The sequence below is a fragment of the Notamacropus eugenii genome, chromosome 2 (genome assembly GCF_028372415.1).
Source record: "Notamacropus eugenii isolate mMacEug1 chromosome 2, mMacEug1.pri_v2, whole genome shotgun sequence".
In the NCBI taxonomy this organism is placed as follows: domain Eukaryota; kingdom Metazoa; phylum Chordata; class Mammalia; order Diprotodontia; family Macropodidae; genus Notamacropus; species Notamacropus eugenii.
In genome coordinates, this window is record NC_092873.1 from 66,765,862 (window position 1) to 66,775,365 (window position 9,504).

Below are 9,504 nucleotides of genomic sequence, written 5' to 3' on the forward strand. Positions count from 1 at the left end.
GGAGCCAGTCCTCAGGGCCAGCAAAGGACAGCCCTCTGTTCCCAGGGCAAGCAGAAAAACAAACCACCCAGGGCCCACTGAAATGGTCCTGGCTCCGGTCCAGACTCAGAGGCATCAAGGAAAGGCAGACCAGCGTCTTCCCCTTGGAGCAGTGGGCTCCGGGCCTCTCACATCCATCATTCGAGAGCTCAGAATGGCCCGGAGAGTTGTCCCCAGGTTCCTGTTCTAGTGGTGACTTGTTGTGAAAGGAGAATGGATGTTGACTCATGTGTGAGTCACTATCCCCCACCCCTCCCCTGCTCATAACACTCAGGATTCCTCTTCTGCTCCCACTGGGCTTTTCTCCCTAGCCTGTAAACCCCAAGAAGGCAGGCACTTGTCTTATTATCTCTCTACATTTTTTTTTTTTTTGGCCAGAGGGGTTAAGGAGATCCCTTTATCGAGGCCAATCAGGGCCTCCTCTGTAGCTGTTGGTCCCAGAGAATTGCCTACGGCACAAAAGGTTAAGTGACTTGTCCACTAGAGATAGGCTGTCGGTCATCTAGGCAAGCTACTCATTTTACAGAGGAAGAAACTGAGGCCCAGAGAGGGGCCACAGTCACACAGCCAGTAGAATTCAATGGTGAGATCTGAACCCAGGTCTTCCTGACTTTGAGGACCATGCTCCATCCACCACGCTAGCCAGCTTCACTCCTCTGCTCACAGGAGATGCTTAATAAGAGACAGTGACAGTTTATCTGGGGTAGGAAGGTATGATTTCACCTCTGTGGGGAACTCACAGTGTGGAAATTCCCTCCACTGATGTCATTTAGCAGCTCCTTTTTCATTTGACCTCAGAGGGTAGCTTGGCAAAGGAAGAAATTAAGAGCTAATCTACATCAGAGGCAGAACTGGAACCTAGGTCATCCTGACCCCCAGGCTAAGCCAAGGTGCCTCTACACAAGATGAGGCCTGAAGGGAAATGGGGTGAGAAGAGAGAAAGTTGAACTTGGGTTCAGTCCTTATACCTCTCACTTGTTATTGACTTATTGAGTAAATTGCGTCCCTGGGCAATTTACCTCACTTTTCCTCACCTCTAAAATGGACTTAAGGCTATCTCTGTCCGAGACCTGCTATCAGATATGATGAAGATTATGCATAGAAAAATCAGAAAAATTTCAGCTATTAGGATCATAGTGAGAAAAAGCACTCCATTGGGAAACTGAGGCCCCAGTCTGAATCTCAACCTTGCCACTGAGTCATCTATTCCTCCTACTTAATGACAGCAAGGCCTCTCTGACCTCAGTTTACTTCTCTGCAAAATGAGGTCATTGGAGCTCTAAAGACCCAAACAGCTCCAGAGCCTGTGCTTTCCTTGGGAACAAGGATTCTACAGAGAGGCAAACTGAGGCCCCAAGATGCCCCCAACAGTCCATAGCTCAAGAGCTGGAGAGTTGACTCTAGAGCCAGCAATGGTCCCAGAGGCCACCTAGTCCAACACTCTCATTTTACAGAGGTGGAAAATGAGACCCAGGATGGGGAAGTGACCTGCCCAAGATCATACAAGTATCAAGAAGCTCTGATCTAAGACTAACCCAACATGCCTGACCCAATCCCCTGCTCCTTCCCTGAGACTCTGGCCAAGACTCTTAAGTCTGATTTTCCATGGGCTTTCCATTGTCTACCTACTCCCTTTCAGTTGGACAGAAAGGATCCTGTTTTTGAAGCATTCTATCCCAGCCAGGCCAGCTGGGAGTCCCTCCTGGCCTGTCAAGCAGCTCCAAATGACCCTGGCCAGGCTGCTCTCTACAGATGGGAGGTGCTCCCTCAGCTTTCTGGCCATGGCTGTTCAGCCTGGGCCTGGGGTCCAATCCCAGTGACCTTTCCCTGTCTGACCAGTCACTGTCAGGCTCTTGACTTGTAAAGACAGAATTTAATTTTTCATTGTAATTGATCTGTAAAAAACATGTTTTTTCACATGGATTCCAAGAAAGGTCGTGAATGCTTTTCAGGGTGGAAATAAAATATTTGGAAAGAGACAGAGATGACATAAAAGTCACTGACAGATAAAGACCTGAGTGAAGAGGAGGGGACTTGAGATCCAATGTTTCACCTGGACACCAGTTCGTATTAATTGCATATATCAAGTTCCTGACACTTCTCTGGACCTCCTTTTGAGAAGAAGCAACCAGACACTCAAGGAATCCAATGAGAGAAAGAGAGACTGAGATATATACAAGCCTTCATAGTATGAAGTGAGCTGAGTGGATGGAAAGCCAACCTTGGAGTCTGAAAGACCTGGGTTCCAGTCATGAGCAGGCTCTCGGGAGGAACCCTTCCTCTCTCCTCCCTTCGAGGCCAGCTCCAGAAAGCAACCTGAGCTCCTGGGCTGTTAGAGCTGAGAGGGCCCTCAGAGCCCCTCATCTGACAGATGAGGAAACTGAGGCCCAGGAGCAGATGTGGTTTGCTGGCTAACTAATGACAGAGATGAGCCATAGAAGATGGTGGTCCTGCCACTGACAAGACCATTGACTATTTTCTCCCTTCCTCCTCCTATTTCTCTTTCTTGCCACACAAGACAGTATACTCAACCAGCTCCCTGGGAAGCCAAAGTAAGCCTGGCCCCAGCCAGAAGTTGGCTCCCATCCCATGAAGCCTGGTGTCATTAAGTTCAGAGAATCTTGGGTTGGAAGGAAACCCAGAGACTTTGAATCCAGCCCACATGAGCATCCCCACTGCAAGTGGTCATCTAGCCGATGTTCAAAGGCCTTCAGTGAGAGGTGATCCACTCACTGCCTGCTGGGGCAGCCCCTTCCCCTTGGGTATCCCCAGTCATGGCCAAGTATCACTTGGTATCAAGCTGAAATTTCCCTCTGCCATTTTTGTGCTGGGTACTGCCCTCCAGGGCCAAGAAGACAAGTCTGCTCCCTCCTCCTCTGGACCTGATAGAGAGCTTCATGGCCCTCTGGATCCTTCTTCAGGCTATCCAGGCACTGGATGTATCCAGTGCCTCCAACTGATTGTTGCGTTGTTTTCTAGACCCTCTACCATGAGACAAAGGGCAACACAGCCCAGACCATGTAGGGTTGGACTTGGTGTCAGGAAATGAGTGCAAATCTCTCCTCAACCACATCTCCCTCCCAGGTATCTCTAAGATTGGGGGCTAAGCTGATCCCCTTTCAAGGCTGCACAAATGTTTTCTAACATTCAGTGTGATGTTATGAAGACAGCTCTGACCTTTGGAGACAGAAGCCATGCAGGCAAACCTCCCTCTGACATGTAACCCTCCATCTCTCTAGGCCTCAGTTCCTGGGTCTGGCTCATTGTCCTCTCTATTTATACAGAATATAGAGAAATAAGAAACACACAGAAGAGTGAGGATGTATGTAAGACCCTTTCTAATTTTTTTCAGAACATGTGCCCAACCCAGAGCTAATCATACCTAGAAAGAATGAGGTGGGTCCTTGTTCAGACAGATGGGGAGACAGCAAAGCCTGGATTCACAGACAGGAGACCAAGCTGCAAACCTGATTTTGCCTCTTCCTTGGCATTGGTAAATCATTGAATTCCTAAATCTGAGCTTCAGTTTTCCTAGACATAGAAAGGGCCTTAGAGAGCATCCAAATCTGAGTTTTTTCCCTTAGAGTCTATGAACTTATTATATTTTAATGCATATATTTTGATAACTGTCCCATGTATTTCATTTGTGTTTTTAAAATATTATTCCTAAAAGGAGTCATAGGCTTTATCAGGCTTGTGTCAAAGCTACCAAACTGAAGGTCTACAGAGCCGTTGTGCTTATCCCATTGTCGTATGCCTGTGAAACATGGACAGTCGGCCAGCACCATGCCAGGAAACTGAATCGCTTCCATTTGAACTGCTTTGAAATATTCTGAGGGTCACCTGGCAGGATAAGGTACCAGACACTGAGATCCTTGCTCAAACTGAACTGCCAAACATTTAAACTGTGCTTCAGAGAGTGCAACTCTGATGGGCTGGTCACGTTGTTAGAATGCAAAATATACACTTGCCAAAAAGACTATTTACTGGAGAACTTGCATGGGGCAGGCCACATGGTGGTCAGAAGAAGTGATACAAGGACATTCACAAGGCCATTCTCAAGAATTTTGGATTTGATTGTGCAACATGGGAGACACTGGCATAGGACCACTCAGCATGGCATGCCCACATCAGAGAGGGTGCTGCACTCTATAAACAAAACAAAATTGAAACAGCACAAAGTAAATGTAGGATGCACAAATTTGGAGTATCCACCACAAATGTTCACACGGACTATCTGTGCCCAATCTGTGATAGAGTATTCTGAGCTCATGTTGGTCTGATCAGCCACAATCGTATAGTATACATTGAAACTTGACTTTATCGTGGTGATGCCATTTGGTTCTCTTCAAGAATGAAAGACAATCAACCAACCAACCAACCAAGGCAGGCCCTGAATCACAAAAAGGTAAGAGCAAGAGGTGGAGGGAGAAGACTTCTCACCAGCCTCAGAAACATCCTCGGAAGCTAAACACAGGCCCATTGAACTGTAGACAAGTAAGCAAAGAGGCCACAAAATGTTTTCATCAATAGAAAAATTTCTTTTCCTGGGCAATCTAGGACCTAGGACCCTAGATTTAGAGCTGAAACAGATCTCAAAACTCACTTTATTTTACAGATGAGAGAACTGAGGGTCAGAAAAGTGAAGTCGCTTGCCCGAGGTCACATAGCTAGGAGCCATCTAAGACTCCTCACTCTCTCTCACTCCCCAGATCCAATATGGTGCCAAGGCCTGTCAATTTCACCTCTGCAGCATCTCTGGCTCTGGCTGAGCTTCCAGTTTCCTTCAAGCCCCAATTGAAATCTCACCTTTTACAGGAAGCCTCCTCCCACTCCTCCTAATTCCAGGGCCTTCCCTCTAGTCATTATGTCCTATGTATCCTGGTTGGTACTTATTTGTGATCATGTGCCTCTTGAGGGCAGGGACTGTCTTTTGCCTCCCCCAAGCTTAACACAGGGACTGGCACATAACAGGTGCTTAATAAATGCTTATTTATGGGGACACGTTCACATGATTGCACCTATGTAACCTGGATCAAACTGCTTACCATCTTAGGGAGATGGAAGGGGAGGGAGGGAAAGAGAAAATTTGGAACTCAAAATTTTATAAAAATGTGAACATTAGAAAAAGATGACATTTGAATTCAATTCTCTGATTCCAAAGTCAATGTACTTTCCACCGTATCCTCTCCCTAATAGGGTTTGCCCAGTGTCAACAAATTAGAGCTCTTCTCTAAGTGTGAACAGTTTGTTGCTAACTTGGAGGGAAAGTTGAGCCAATACACAGTTGGCAACAGTGGAGCAGAAAGGGAGTGGGCAGTTTTCAGAGATTTGGTGTACAGCACTGCATTTGCTCATCTGGGTCAGAACACTCACAAACACCAAGACTGGTTTGATGAAAATGATGGGGAAATTCAGAAGCCACTAAATGAAAAACAAGAACTCCACAGGATATACCAGCAGGATAGTTCATCTTCCTCTAAGAAGGCAGCATTTAATTCCATCAAAAGCAAAGTACAAGCAAAGCTTAGAGAGATGCAGGATTCCTGGCTCAGTACAAAGGCAGATGAAATTCAGTCTTATGCTAATAGTAACAATCCAAAGCACTTTTATGATTCCCTGAAAGCTATTTATGTACCAAAAACACATGGTGTATCATAACTACTCAGTACTGATGGAGCCACATTGATTAGTGATAAGGACATGATGCTAGAGAGATGGGCTGAACACTTCCATAGTGTTCTCAACAAACCATCATCAATCAACGCTGAGGCCACTGACCATTTACCTCAGGTTGAAGTCAATCCCTCCTTAGCTGAACTTCCAACTGAAGAAGAGGTTTGAGGGCCGATTCTATTCCAACTGAGATTTACAAGGTAGGGGGACCATTGCTCATACAAAGCTGACTGAAATTTTCCAAGTTAAATGGCAAGAAGAGGCTATCCCTCAGGAGTTCAAAGATGCCTCCATCGTCCATCTCTATCAAGGTAAAGGGACAATCACAGCAGGGTCTCTTTCTTAGTCGTTGCTGGCAAAATTCTTGCTAGAGTCCTCCTTAATAGGCTGATCCTTCACCTTGAAGATGGTTATATACCTGAGAACCAGTGTGGCTTCAGAAAGGGCTGAGGAACAGTCGATATGGTGTTTGCTACCCGACAACTCCAGGAGAAATGCCAGGAGCAGAACAGAGGTCTGTACACAACGTTTATAGATCTGACCAAGACCTTTGACACTGTTAGTCATGAGGGCTTATGGAAAATTATGCCAAAATTTGGTTGCCCGAAGAAGTTCATCAGCATTGTATGTCAATTTCATGATGGCATGTTTGCCCAGGTTCTGGATAGTGGACAAAGCCTTCCCAGGCACCAATGGAGTGAAACAGGGCTGTGTGCTTGCTCCCATGCTTTTTAGCATGATGTTTTCAGCCATGTTGTCAAATGCTTTCAATGAGGATGAATACAGCATTCAGGTCAACTACCATACTGATGGCAAATTCTTCAATTTGAAACGGCTACAAGCCAAAACCAAAGTGGAGGGAGTGCTGATGCATGATTTTCTGTTTGCAGATGATTGTGCACTCAATGCAGCCTCTGAAGCTGAGATGCAACAAAGTATGGATCAATTCTCTGCTGCCTGTGTTAATTTTGGCCTAATGATTAACACCAAGAAAACACAGGTGCTCCATCAGCCACCACCACACCATCCATATGTGGAACCATCAGTTACAACAAATGGAGAAGTTTTGAATGCCATGGATAACTTCATTTACCTTGGTAGTGTACTTTCCAGGGATGTACACGTTGCAATGAAGTTGACGCACACATTGCCAGAGCTAGCTCAGTGTTTGGGAGGCTCTGAAGAAAAGTTTGGGAGAGAAGAGGTATTAGACTGACTACCGAACTGAAGGTCTACAGAGCCCTTGTGCTGACCTCATTGTTATATGCTCATTATATGGACAGTCTACTAGCACCATGCCAGAAAACCAAATCGCTTCCATTTGAACTGTCTTAGGAAGATTCTGAGGATCACCTGGCAGGATAAGGTACCAGACACTGAAGTCCTTGCTTGAGTTGAACTGCCAACCATTTAAACTATACTTCAGAGAGTGCAACTCCGATGGGCTGACCATGTTGTTAGAATGCAAAATATATGCTTGTGAAAAGCCTATTTTATGGAGAACTTGCATGGGGCAGGCCACATGGTGGTCAGAAGAAGCGATACAAGGACACTCTCAAGGTCTCTCTCAAGAACTTTGGATTTGATTGTGCAACACGGAAGACACTGGCACAGGGCTGCTCAGCATGGCATGCCCACATCAGAAAGGGTGCTGAGCTCTTTGAGCAAAGCAGAATTGAGACAACACAAATTAAACATAGGATGCACAAATTTGGGATATCCACCCCAAATATTCACATGGACTATCTGTGCCCAACCTGTGGTAGAACATTCTGAACTCGTATTGATCTGATCAGCCACAGATGGACACACTGAAATTTCACTTTATTATGGTGATGTCATTTTGGTCCTCTTTGAAGATGAAGGACAACAACTGTTATAGTATATGATAAGAAATAAAAAATAAAAAGGAGGCTTGGTTTGGCCTCTGGCCTTCCTTCTAAACACAGCAAAGGAGCCTTGAACTGTTGAAGAACTGGCTGACCTAGAGTAGTCCCACAAGGCCCAACCCAACCATCACCCATATCATGGGGCGTCCCTCCTCTGGAATTCTCCAGTTCAGCCACTGCCTTCCCAGATGTGAGGCAGAAGAGAAGGCCACATATAGAAGTGGGCTGACCAGGGCCAGCAGCAATGGGACTGTCGCTTCCCTAGCCCTGGATCTTCTGATGCTCTCAAGAAAACCCAAGACACCAGGAAAATTGGGTGCTTTTTTTGGTTTTATTTTGTTTTTGCTACCTTGTCACCCTGTTGACTCATTTTGAGCTAAGACCCCACTCAGACCCCCAGATCTTTTTCAAAGGAACTGAAAACTTATCTGGTCACAATTCTGTTCTTGCAAAGTTGATTTTTGATTTTCACACCAATTGCCAGTAAAATGAGGCTAAACACCCTCCCCATCCTCCTCATAAGGTTATAGTAAGGGCCAAACCAAACAATGGGTGCAAAAGGTCTTTGTAAATTGTAAACAATTCCATTTTAATAGCATTTATTAAGCACCTACTGTGTGTTTAGAGAGGCTGTTGGACTTTGTGAATACAAAAGCAAAAAACATCAAAATCAAGTGAGCATTTCATCCACCAATCAGGCATTTCTTAAGCACTTACTAGGTGGATGACATTGAGGGGGGCTTACAAAGTAAAAACAAACAAAAAACAGCTCTGCCTTCGAAAAGTTTATATTTCTTAAGCATTTCAATGAATCAGTCAATAAGTTTTTATTATTGTGTTCCAGATACAGTGCCGGGGGCTGGGAATGCAGATGCAAAAAAAGGCAATATTCTCTGCCTTCAAGGAGCTATTTTTTATTATTATTACAATTCTTAACCAATCCACAAGCTCCTATTAAGAGTCAGGCATGAGTGGGCATTTAGGTGGGACAGTAGACAGAGAACTGGACCTGGAGTCGGGAAGACTCATCTTCCTGAGTTCAAATCTGGCCTCAGGCACTTACTATCTGTGTGAACCAGGGCAAGTCACTTCATTCCGTTTGCCTCAGTTTCCCCATCTGTAAAATGAGCTGGAGAAGGAAATGATCAGCTCCTCCTGTATGTCTGCCAAATCAACCCCAATGGGCTGATGGAGAGTCGGACTGAAAATGACTGAACAGCTAAACATATCAAGCCGTATCCTGGTGCTGGGGACACGATGACCAAATTGCAAACTTACATTCTACTAGATAACACTAGACCAAAAAACTCATCTTACCTATAGAAGATACTGATACTAAGATTAGCCTTTTCCCTCCTCTAAAATAATCTTTAGCAAGAAAAGATGGGCTTCACGTCTGGGGGCTTTAGACTTGAGGTGGGAAAAGAGCGAGGGAATAAATGAGTGTTGTTATATATGAGCTGAGTTGCCAGGCAAGGCTGCCTAGTATTCTCCTCTAGAGAGCTTTAAAAACAGGACAGATTCTCATCTGTCTGGAATGATCTAGGTGGGGTTCTGCCTGAAGGCGGGGCCATGGACTGGATGAAAAATCTGCAAACTGCCTGTCCTTGGGACGTAAAAGAAGAGACCACATATCAAGTCATATTTCTCCAGTCCATAAAATATGGTGCTGAAGCCTCTGCTCCTTCCATCACTCGGGTAGGCAAGGGAGGAGACGCTGAAAGGAGACCCAGGAAAAAAGACTAAGGGAATTTAATCTCCAAAATCTAGAGGTGGGGTGCAGTTCTTGTTTATAGAGTGGAGAGAGAGTTAAAAGAAACAAACAAACAAAAATGAGATTTTGCAAGGGGATCACGGCTAGCTTTGTATGCGTAGCCACAAAAGCATAATTAGAAGCTTT